Consider the following 13,236-nt stretch of genomic DNA (forward strand, 5'->3'; position numbering starts at 1 on the left):
CTCCGTGATGCTTTTTTTTATCGTTCCGGGCTTGAAACGAAACATACACCTTTTCGTATGCACTTTTAGACTTCATTGGTAACAAATTGCCCCTTTTTTTTTAATTTCTTCTGGAACGTTATGGCACATTTCAATTTCAACTATGAAAATTGTTTTTTCCAAATTTGTTGATATTATTACCATAGTACCCACGGCAACCTTCGCATTTTGTGTATTGTGACGCGCCTCGAATAATTTCTGAATTTATTAAAATTTCTGATAAGATGTTAGTGTTAGAAAAAATCTTGAAGACAACGCGTGTTTTATAGTTTAAAAATCTCGGTCTATTAAATCCTCGCTCCCTGTGGTCGCTCTGATTTAAACTACGACCTCGATTTTTAAATCGAGTACTTACTGAGTATAGTTGACTCAATTTGCAAAAAACCACTTGTCATTTGCAACAGCATTTTTCTCATATTTTTGAACCAAATGAAGGCACAAAGGGATCAGAAAATCATAGTTTGGGTTGAATATTTTCCATATAAGTACAGTTTTAAAGTAATTTCAACTGACTAATGCCATAAAAGTGCTGTTGCAAATGGTTGCAAGTGGTTTTTTGCAACTTGAGTCAACTTTACAGTAAGTACTCGATTCAAAATGATTGTGGATAAATATGGCAACTATGTACGAAAATGTATGTGGCAACTGTGTGGGTAGGGTGGCGTTGACATTTGTATGACAATTCATGAGCGTGCATTTGATTATTTTTACACCATTGCACGTTGATTTGACAATTTTCAAAATTGCGCGACTATGAACTGTTAAAGACATCTTGTTGACATATAAAAACTTCATAACCTCTAAGAACTAAGAACTGTTTTTTTAATAAATAAAGGGACACAACACAAAACAAACACAAAATACACACAAAATACACACAAAACACACACAAAACACACACAAAACAGATACAAAACAGAAACAAAACAGAAACAAAACAGACACAAAACACGAAAGGAAAACTAAGACACGATGAAACAAAAATGGCAGCTTGGACCTAATTGACAGTACAGAACACTGCAATATTGCACATTTCTCTAGTGTAAGTAGAAAAATAAAGTAACCAATAGGAAAGTCGCATTTCGTTGCAGGATTTTGTAAATGCGCACGCACGAACCTACCAGGAAAAAATAGACTATAGGATAAAGATGACATTTCTTTGACAGTTCATAGTGGCGCAATTTTGATGATTGTCAAGTCAATGTGTAATGGTATAAAAAAAATCAAATGCAGGCTAATGAAATCCCATATAATTGTCAACCCTACCCCACCCACACAGTTGCCACATACATTTCCGTACATAGTTGCCATATTTATCCACAATCATTTTGAATCACCCAATAGAAGTCACTGGAGAAAAACTAAATCAATTTCCATCGAGTTTACGGTTTTTTAATGTAAAATTGAAGCGTGAATTTGTAAAGATGTTTCCGAATGGGATTTTTGTTTTAGAATTATTATAAATACAAGGGTAAAATAATTTATACAGCATATACATGAATCCAGATTCAAATGAATGTAAATATAAATAATATAACGGAATTTTGTAACAATATAATGTAATAATAAATATTATGTAACTTAGAAAGGAGTTAATTGAGGGAATTGAAAAATTAAACCACATACAGGTGATTCTGAAATAAGTTTGGAAAAAAAGGGGTTGGTATTGGACATACTAGTTTTAACATGTAAACCCCATGGTGTATTATTAAAAAATAAAACATTCTATTTCCGAATTTACACGGGTACAGAAGCTGAGGTAAACTATTTATGAAACATTAAAAAGATTTTTAAAATGCCAATTATGTATCTAACTGAAAAATAGATACTTTTCCATATCCATCTTTTACGAAGTGATTTCGTATCCTGTCAGGGTATTTTCTTTTACTTTCCGATTTCTTGTTACTTTCCGGGTATTTTATGACTCCTTTATAGCCCTCTTAAATATAAAGCAACAAACGATAAGCCTTGTTATAGTGCGTGATATTTTATACATCTCAGACACAATGTTTTAAATTTTTTATATCCATTTTTTCCGTGTTTCGTGAAAGTCATAAAAAATACTTCTTACTCGTTCAAACTTACCCTGATCCTATCCCTCCCGTCTTTATTTATTAACAAGTACCGTGATAATGTACATCGTCTAGGCCTAAGTAAAATTTTACTTGAACCTGAGAAATTATTAATGCGTGATAGGGATCGTTAGGGGTTGTTTGTAAGTGAATAAGTCGCGTTTTTTCTACCCTCACCCTCTCCACCTTAGGGAACCGACGTTATGGCCCAGCGTCATGTGATGATAATGATGATCTATACAGTGTGGTTGCCCTGGTGTTTTTCCATTTCCAATTGAAATATGAGCTTGCCGGAAATTAAAGCTGCACAACCACAAGATGTATCAGTTACATTCTATTGGCCTGAATCGAAAATTACTTTCCTCTGAACATTTCCGGGACCCAAAAGTGCAAAGCTCAAAGTGTGATACACATCTCGCTTATAATCTTATTATTATTAACTAAATTTATGACGAACATTGAATGTAGAAAAAAATTATGGCGTTAATAACAAAGTAAATAAATAAACAAACAAGAAAATAAAGAAATAAACAAATACATACATAAAGAAATAAATAAATTTACATTAGATTTTGTTTCAGTTTTCAAATTTAATACGTTTATAAATCACCATTTGAAAACAAGTACAATATGTTTTCATTATTTGGTTATTTGAACCTGTTGAGTTACAACACAAATGTAATTAAGGTGGTAATATTGGGGTTGAAGTGTATTTCGTTATTTAGTTTTCCTGAAATATCAACCTAATTTGGGTGTAATTTAAAACAAGCTATTACTAAATTAGTGTCAATAAGTGTAGGGTTGATAACATTAAAAAAATGTAGTTGATGATAGGAAATCTGTTATTTCTTGATACTAAACATGAATTAATTATTATTGTGTGGAATACCTAGTGAAATATTGATGTGAAAATTGGAAACGAAGTGTGAAATAATGACAATATGATAATTGTAATAATTTTATTGTTTTTATCTTATAATCATAATAATATAAATAAGAACGTTTTATAAACAACAACACTTAATAGTTATTTGTATATCAAGGCCGCGAAATCATTCGTACCGAGACAAAAATTGTCGCCAAGGCTGTACAGGACAATCTCGTGGATGTTAAAGGATTTCGCGGCCGAGGTGTACAGTCGCGAGCAATAAATTTTGGTCGTCAATGTCACTCTATGACGCAATGGAAAATGCTCCATTGTAAAACGGTCATCAACATCATAACCTATATATCATCATGTTCAATGATATATGGCATTAATTGTCATTTTTTTGACACTTTGTTGACATGGGCATAATCAGACAGGGAATTGTTTTAAATTTGTGACAATCTAACCAAATTTTGAAATTACATTGACGACCAAAATTTATTGCTCGCGACAGTACATTTTTTGTGCAACTGAAAATTTGTATACTCCGTACGGTGATAGATTGCACGTTTTTAAATTCTAGTTCCAAAACATAAAGCAGTGAAAAATACTAAACTCTCCATCTCAATTGTTTCACGTTGTGTAGAAAACCGTTGTATCCCTGCAGATTAATTCCCGTCAAACCAGTTTCTGTGTGTCTTCTGTCAAAAAACGTGCAATCTATCATAGTACGGAGTTTACCTAATTACATTTTATAAAACGAGCAAGCAAAATTTATTTCAGTGTCAATAAATACATATTAATATTTTAAAATAATTTTATTTTAAGACTGCCACTATAAACCTCTTTACTTTTTCTTAAATTAAAACCACCAACTGCCCTCGATGTAAGATAAATACAAAAGAATTGACTACTTTCTGAATGTCTGTTGTAAATTGAAAAGTGGCTTTAGTTTTAGATGGAGATTCAAGTGAATCAAGCTGACAATGAGCGAGCTGTCATCCCTCCAAATGTAGCGAGCAGTGAACATTCTATTTAGGGCGCTGGTTGTATGTTAGCGTCTTCAATTTCCCTCTTTACGACAATTCGAGCGTTTAAAATCCTTCATATAAAGCGAACAAATTAGCATATTATAGCGAGATAGAGCCGGCTGATGACTAATACTTTACACCCCCGATACGGTATAATATGCACCCTACCCGCAATTCCGCAGAATTTATTGACTGTACAGTATTAAACATTAAATAAGTGTGATCTGGTGGCGTCAAGTCGCTTTCCCGTCCCTTTACACGTCCCCGAGGGGTTCTACGGGACTTATTTAAGAATGTAATCGGCCTGTTGTGAAGCCCACATATCCGGAATGTTGGCAATATCACCTCGTAGAGCTTTTACGCTCGGTACACTGTTTTCTGAATAAATTGCAAGGAAAATACTTGGACGGGATTTTTTATTTAGCGAAAAGAAATAATGGTTTTTAAATAGGTTCTCGATCTCATTTATTTACGAGAACCTTCATAACGTGCTTCGCAAAGTTATACGTTAATCCTAGCGGAATAAGAGTTTGTTTAGTTTATGTAATCCTTACTGATTGATCCTTTTCAGATTGCATACGTGATTTTCAGCGATTTTCTTCTGATCTAGCAACGGTATATTTACGAGCGTTTTCAGTCATGCCGCGGGAAACACATTTTAAATGGGATTTAAAATGATATTCTGACCGATTTCAGAAATGTCACTACAAATTTCACAGTTAATTACACCCTTAAGGTGGGTGAAATTATGTTCAGAATCGACAATGACAATGTTACATAATTAAAGAAAATTGATGCTCACGATTTTGTTCAAGGATCAGTTATCAACAAGTAGCCGAAACTGAAAAAAAATCGATTAATTCATTCACAATAATTAAACCAAAGTAATTGAAGGTGGTTTTAAATTATTTTTTATTGGGAATTAATTTAATAATTTTTATCAATAAAATAATGATGAAATAAATTGAATGGATGTTGGTGAAGCTATTTTGTCATAATAAACGAGTTCCTGTGCAAACCATAGAGCATAGATGATTTGGACCGGTCCAAAATTCGAAAATTTTCAAAAAATCAAAATGCGAATCAGACCAAATCAAAAGTGGTCTACATAATAAAACTGGACGAAAGGATTCCATTGCCACAAGAATCATCACCCTAGAGCCACTTTTTAAAGAAAATTATCTGTAGAAATAGGAGTTTTTTCAGTTTTTTGCAATTTCCTCGAAAATGAAAACACCATGGTACACTTTTTTCGGCTCAAAAGAGGCCAACGGTGCAAGATTTATCGTGGTATGTTGCCTAATAAGAGAGCTATTGCGGTTTTAAGTTTTTTCTCTGGCGAAAATTTGAGAGATACGTTTTTTTTTTCGAGCAATTTTTTGTCGCGAATTCGAACCAAATCGGGGTTAGTTTATTGTATTGGACGAGTTGATTTCAGGGATAGGGAAGGTTCCAGTCACAGACGCCATTTGGTGACATGGGAACCAAAAAAATGAATCTCAAAATGAACATCAAGGTCACTTTACTCGGCAACTATAGGTCCTAGGGTGGATTAGTTTACAGATTTATTGCAGTATCTTCAATAATGAGCGAGTTACTGGACAACCCAAGCTGATTTAGACCGGTCCAAAATTCGAAAATTTTCAAAAATCAAAATGCGAATCAAACCAAATCAAAAGTGGTCTACATAATAGAACTCGACGAAAGGATTCCATTGCCGCAAGAATCATCGCCCTAGAGCTACTTTAAAGAAAGTTACTAGCAGAAATATCAGTTGTTTCAGCTTGTTGGGATTTTACCGAAAATGAAAATACCATGGGACAATTTTTTAGCTCAAAGAAAACATCTTCGCGGGGGGAATCCAATGGTGCAAGATTCATCGCGATATATTGCTTAATAAGGGAGCTATAGCAGTGTAAAAATTCGAGAGAAAATGGGGGTGGGCGCATATTTTTTTTGCGACTATTTCATTCTTAGTTGTTTCAATCAATCATATTCTGTCACTCAACAATGAATACAAGATTTCAACTGGAAAAATCAATCTAATCAAAGTTTTGCCAGACCCTATGGTCCAATGAAATCGCGAAGATAGAGGGTTTTCAGATGGAAACATTTTTGTCATAGCAACAGGTTTAATATGACAATCAAATAAAAAGTCAAAAGTTTGTCTAAAATGATTGAACAGAAACGTTTTTATTCATGAAATAGTCCTCCGAATACCATTCGTGGTAAAATTTTGTCTGGCAAAATTTTAAAATTGATTTACTCGAGTTTGTTGCCAATTTATTGATCAAAAACTACTCGTCTGGCGACTCGTGGTTTTTTAACAATGCCACTCGATAAATTGCTATGCAACAAACTCTCGTACAATCTAAAAATTTTTCCGAAAAAATGTCACCACTTATGATATTATAGAGGGTGATTCTGAAATAAGTTTGAAAAAAAAACCGGTAATTGGTGATAATGAAAAGAAGTCACAGATACAAATTTTTTCTTATAAAACTTTATTCGTTTTCGAGATACAAATGATTGAAAATTTGGTCAAAATTGCTAGTACGCTGCTGAGTTAAAGGTGATTATTTGATTATCTTGGTAGTTTAGCAACAATAATAATCAAAGGTAAAAGGTTATTGTCAATCAGAAACTGCTCTCGATCATTTCCATAGAAACATTTACAAAGCAGTGTGGTTGCACCTACGACTTTACTGTGGAGGTGATGTAACAATGATTGCTAATGAAGTGAACAAATTCGGACAAATTTTCCCTATTCATAGGCGTTGAAAATACAAGAAAATAGGGTACTTTCCATCCTTTTGATTTCACGTCCAAAAGTCATTTACGTAGAATTAATTTGTGTCAAAGATACTCCACATTTTTTTCCAAACTTATTTCAGAATAACCCTGTATATGAGAATTTTTTTTCACTAATCCAAACCAAATCGGGGGTAACTTAATTTGTTGGAAGAGTGGAATTCAGGGATAGGGAAATTTCCGGCCACAGACACCACTTGGTGGCGTGGGAATAAAAAAAAGGGAATCTCAAGATTAACTTCAAGGTTTACAGATAGTCAATCAGGAGAACAAGTGGAATCGAGCGGTGCTAGAATCATTGCTGTATCTTCAATAATAAGCGAGTTCCTGTGCAAACTGGGCTTATTTGGACCGGTCCAAATTCGAAAATTTTCAAAAATCAAAATGCGAATCAGACCAAATCAAAAGTGGGGGAATTAGGACAAGAACAAGATAGAATAGTTAAGGTAGAATAAAACACAAGTTTACCAAGAAAAAGAATCATGCTCATTTATTAAACAATCTCACATTTTTATTAAAAAAAGAACAGTAAATAACAACAGTAAAAAATGTCTCTTCCAATAATGAAAAGCGAAAATGATAACAAATTTGCGAAAAATCCAATTTTAGCCTTTAGCGCAAAGCACATTTTCCGATTTGAAGGCATTATTTATAATAATTAATCTATCGTCTCTAATCTGCGATTGGTAGGTTTAAATCGCGTAATACTGTGTGTTGCCCCACATTCCCCTACAAAGAAATGATATAAGTTGAGTTTTTTTTAAGACTGGCCATAGGGTTTTACATGCTACATTTTTCAACCCCCTGTTAACTTTTGTCCTCATGAAAATATTCAACCCAGTTTTATAGTAAAGTTGTGGGATATGATAATGAATTGAAACAATTTCAATTTAATAACCAGAAGCAAGGAATAAGTTAGCAAAAAGACATTTTTTGAATTCCGTTTGCTCCAATTTTAAATTTTCAGTAGGCTAAAATTTCACCTGACATTATTTGTAATTTTGATATGTAATTGATTGTGTGATTGCTTAACTGCCTCTGGAGGCCATTTTGAACATTTCATTTAATTTTTATTAAAGTAAAGAACCTTGTTATAACATAAATAATGAATCCATCGTTATTAAATGTAAAATATTAATGTTCACACTATTTTTTGCAAATAACATTTGAGTTGTAAATTGTCTATTACAACCAATTAGGTATTACAAAATGAAGTAAATGACTAGATAATAATACATATTGTTTAATCTAAAAACAGTGCTAGGTTTTGTAATTTTCACAAAAATAAAAGTTAACAGGGGGTTGAAAAATTAGCATGTAAAACCCTATGGCCAGTCTTAAAAAAAACGCACTGCATGTATTGCCTAACAAGTGAGGAAAAGTACTAATTTCTTACGAATTTAAAGAAGCTGTGCCGCAATCAGTGGGATCCAGATTTCACAAACGCGTATATTATTGACGTCGACTTCGTCAGTCGATTGATCTTGTGACATCAATCGAAAGTCACTCCAATTATCATACGTTTAGTACACCCACTGTTTATTTTATTTACTACGTTTGAATGAAGCAAGTTAATTACTGGTTTTTCGTACGAATTTCAAGCGAGAAAATTTTGATAAAATCCTGGATAGTACATTTGAGTGATGTTAAACGGTAATTATGTACGCCCATTAAATCCCCGACTGTCATATATGTTTTCACTTTTTGTTACCTGCATTAGATTTATGACTCAGCCGATATACATCTTGATTAGGTGCGACGATTTGGTGTTATTACTGTCTTTGAGCCCTCATCAACCCCTAATTTATAATACGTGCACGTTGCACAATGCACTTAACTACAACGCTTCCGTGACAGTCCAATTTGCATCCGTTTGGGTTCATCAACCTCCTCTGTGTAAATTTGAACCGGTAATTTTTCGCCCAAGTGGACTAATACTAACATCAAAGCTCGAGTCTTTGAGTTGAGTCGAAATGCGGTGATTGAAATCTGGCATGTCTCTGATATCCATTTTAGAGAGTCAAGTGATAGTGACGCATCCCCCTGCGGGGCGAAAACAACCCCGTGTTTGCCGTGCGTGTGACGTGAGTCGGTTCGCCGCAAGGTCCCCAATCACAATTGTAAATCAATTAGGTGTTGCCTGAGGATATAAGCGATCCAGACGTAGACTTTGGGGGTGGAACTCACGCGATAGTCTGCAGAATGCTGTGCTGAAAAGGCAAACAACTGCTGCCGAACGATAAGAGATTGTAATGATAGGTTGTGAGGTCTAATCAGTCAAAATTGAAATTTCTCAAGGGGAAAATGCGGAAAACTTAGACAGGTATGAGCGGTGGTTAAAAATCAGATGTTTATTTTAATTAAAGCAGTTTCCCCTCCGGATAAAATGCGACAGGGTTTAATGGTCGCAACGAAACGCAACAGATCTCTTATCGGGTAATTCTAAGATATACTTCCGTGTTCACTCCTTTTTTTTTTACCTGGGAACAACTAAAATTCGTTGGTGCGTGCTGTGTTTGTAAAAGTTTCTAGCACCCGTTCACTATAAATATTGAATTATCATTAGTATAGAAAAAACACGACTAAAAATAGACTAACTTTTGAACAACATAAATCATATTGAAGTCATTAAGTGAAGAATAAAAAACTTAATAATGTAAACATCTACAAAGCAATACGTTTTAGATATCAAAAAATCATTAAGACATATACCATTTACTTTAGATAAAGATTTAACTAATCTAACTGATTCAATTTTTAATTTTTACGAAGCGTTTGAGTCCTTCCTTAAATAATACCGTGTGAGCAACAGTTAGTGATTGAGTTGGCAATAAATTCTGGTGACTTTTGGTGACTTTTATGTCATGTTCTAACGAGAAAACCATTTTATTAATAAAAGATTACACAAACCAAGACGTTTAAATTTGAAATGTATGCCAGCTGTCAATAATGTCAATAAAACAAACCGAAATAGATACAATTCGCAGTCTTGAAAATTTCATGTAAAATTTGTTATTGCCAGCTAAAACAGTTATTGTTGTTCACCCTGTATAAAGACGGTAGTTAAAACTGTTCCTGTTTGAAGAATATACTCCGTACGCTGATAGATTTTTGAGAGAAGATGGATACAGAGACAAATGTGGCAGGAACTAATCTGCAAGGCTACATATTTCTAAATAACGTGAAACAATTGAGATGGAGAGTTTAGTATTTTTCATTGCGGTATGTTTTGGAACTAGAATTTAAAAACCTGCAATCTACCAGCGTACAGATTATATCTGAATATTTATACAGGGTTATTCACGAGAGGGATACTTCTGAATTTTTATTTTACCGCAACCAACAATACCAATGGTAGTAACTACCAAATCAAATGTGTTATTTCTTTTAAATTAGAAATCAAAGTAAGTTGGATAGATTTGTCAGAAATGTCAAAACAAAATTGAAAATTCAACAAATAAATTAACAAATTAAGTTAATGTAAAAGGTGTTCGAAGTGTCTACCATCCGCAGCGGCGACAGAATTCTTTCCACACTTCATAAATGAGGAGCATGTCAGTCTTTTCGTCATTATTGTAAAAACAAATTTTTCGAACTGACAAAGATTTTTTGCTCTAACGTCAAAGAGACAGGACAAAGGGCCATCGTGGATTCAGTTATAATTATTTTCAAAATTTGAAATCAAGATATTGTTGTGTATAATGGGTTGCGGCAAAAAGAAATTCAAAAATACCCCTCTCGTGAATAACCCTGTATATCAATATCAATATCATCGTTGAAGAGTCGATCGTGAATGCACCACTCGTCCGTTTGCAGAGTAAAAACACCAACAACGCAAAATGTGAGGTTAGATTTAAACAGCTGTTCAGAGTTGTAACCTGGTGTTGTGTCCACTGTCCACAATTGGTGCAAAAATCAGTGATACCTTTACGTTTCTCTTTCATTGAGTTCTTGTGTTCAGACTCACCTATTGACGAGTATGTTCTTTCGTGTTAGACTTGATACCTGACCATTACGCATAGCTACTAACTTTTAATGTGAGAGTTGTTGATATTTCAGTATCGCCCAGAAGTTCGTATTCACATTTCGTGTTACAATAATCAGATAAGTATGATACATGAGTTTTTCGTATCTTTGGACAGTAGTGGAATAAATTGTGTCTAAGGCGCACGGCCACCGTTTAATTACAATTAAATGAGAAACACACGGTCGTTTTAATAAAGCGGCAAATCTTTCCTCGTCCCGGAAGTTTATATTTAGTTCACAAATACGGGAGTTACGAATATAGGAGGCTCGAAGACGCACCTCCGTAAAGCGTTCCACCCTTTCTCACAATAGCTTTAAAACAATCGTTTTCTTAGTGCTTTCCCAACTGGGAAAAGGGAAGAACCATTGTACCCTGTAATCGAGCCATCAGACCTGACTATAAAAGTAAGACAAGGCTGAAACTGATTGTTTCGAGTTAATTACATTACTGCTTTGACACAACTCCTTTCAGTTAACTGAGTTCACGTCTTGGAGGTAATATATTTTTAATAGCAAATCGATCGTTGGCGACAATCACGCTTACCTTAATTAAATATTTGCGATCGATTCTTGTGAATTAACGTTGCCCTATGTCATCGTGCGACAAGTTTTCTTTAAACATTTTAAAAATTTGATGTTATATTACCTATTTTAGTGACTTTTTTTTAGTGGGTTAGCACTCCCGAATAATTGGTACGCCTAGTCATGTGCCAAAGAGTTGTCTGTTGGTCCTAATGACAATTTGATTTATTTTGACTTTTGAACTGTCATATTTGAATTTGACAGTCCAGTGTACCAACATATAATCGTGTCATTAAAAGTCACCCGGTATTTAATATTTGAAACATTTATTCAGTAAATTGTTTCGTTTAATAACTATCTGAAATTATCGAATCAACACACTGTCGGTTTCACACATTCTGAATAAAAATTAATTAATCCCGAAACCACAATAAACGAAATGATTCGAAAAAACGGTGCGACTTTATTTATTTTTCGTTCTAAAATCATTAATCTTTCCGTTTAACGTGATAAATAGTTTGAGGGTGTACACAAATGGAGGTCGCACGGGGCATTTTTCTGTGGTGGTCAGTTACGAGTATACGTTTTTGAAACTGGATCACGTCCTCCCTTTATCATTTCCGATTATCAATCTGTCTGGGCGCGCTTTCAGCCGCGCTCTTCTACGGTTTTGCCCGTGAGACAGCCTGTCAGGGGAGACTCTGACAGATCGCTAGTAACTGAGACGATAATCGAGCTACCCTACTCACTTATACATCTTTTACTATAACATATCGCGCTCGAAGGGTGTGATTTATGATTTGTTTCCAGATTTGCTCATTGGTGGCTCCCTTTACTACAATTTTTCAATAAAACATCACAAATATTTTTAACCAAACATACTCGTATAGCGTGTTTGCAAATCGATTCTTTTATTTCTTTATCAAAGTGTTTAGGTCAAAAAGGAAATAAAAAAAACTCTTTCTCGAATTAAAAAAGTTTTATCTAGAGATGATGCCATAATGAATTACTCAGGGTTGGTAGCATGTAAAGGACACTTGTTTTTAATATTCACTAAGCATTTTACGTAAACACATAATGCAGCGCGCAAGAATAATTCGTAAATTAGATAACACACAGAACAATAACTCATGGTTATCTGAATTAAACATTACCATTATGTCTAAAACTCATTAAAAAATGTATAATTACTTTCAGCTATGTAAAAAAATAATGGCTACAAGTGTGTATATTTGCAATAATACGAGTAGGTTTCTGTTGAAAATTAATAATGACAGTGATGAGGCTGCTAGTGGTATTGAGACAATGGCGTAGGAAACATTAAAATAAATTAAATATCACCTTTGGAGTTATTCTGCTTTTTTTACATTCACCCCCACAGTTATATTTTGCAAATTTAGCTGACTCAATATGCTGTTTTCTCTTTGAGCGAAATCTAGCACTTCTGGACTGCGACATCATTTTAGTTTTGGACATATGTATGTACATAGTTTTCCTTATACAGCAATGATTTTGAATAAAAGATTTAACACAGTTTAAGTACTTAAAATGTCAAGTTAGTTACAAAATAATAGTCTAACTCTTTTGCTATTGAATTACATGAGGTGAATATTGTTATCAATACAATTTTTTAGTAAATTAAAACTTCAAGGTATTGCAATCACTTATCTAAAAAATATTGTATCTACAGTTGGCGCGGCGAATCAGTGGAGTAGTCACGAGGTGTTCACGTGATAGTTCGTAGCGACGTCATGAAAAACCTGATTTACAATGCCTCGCCAAATTTTAGTTCTGTGCGGGAAATTTAAATCTTACTACTTTAAGAATGGATGGAAATTTCGGCTGCGTGCATCGAGGTGCTCCATAT

This window comes from Tenebrio molitor, chromosome 9, assembly GCF_963966145.1.
Source record: "Tenebrio molitor chromosome 9, icTenMoli1.1, whole genome shotgun sequence".
In the NCBI taxonomy this organism is placed as follows: domain Eukaryota; kingdom Metazoa; phylum Arthropoda; class Insecta; order Coleoptera; family Tenebrionidae; genus Tenebrio; species Tenebrio molitor.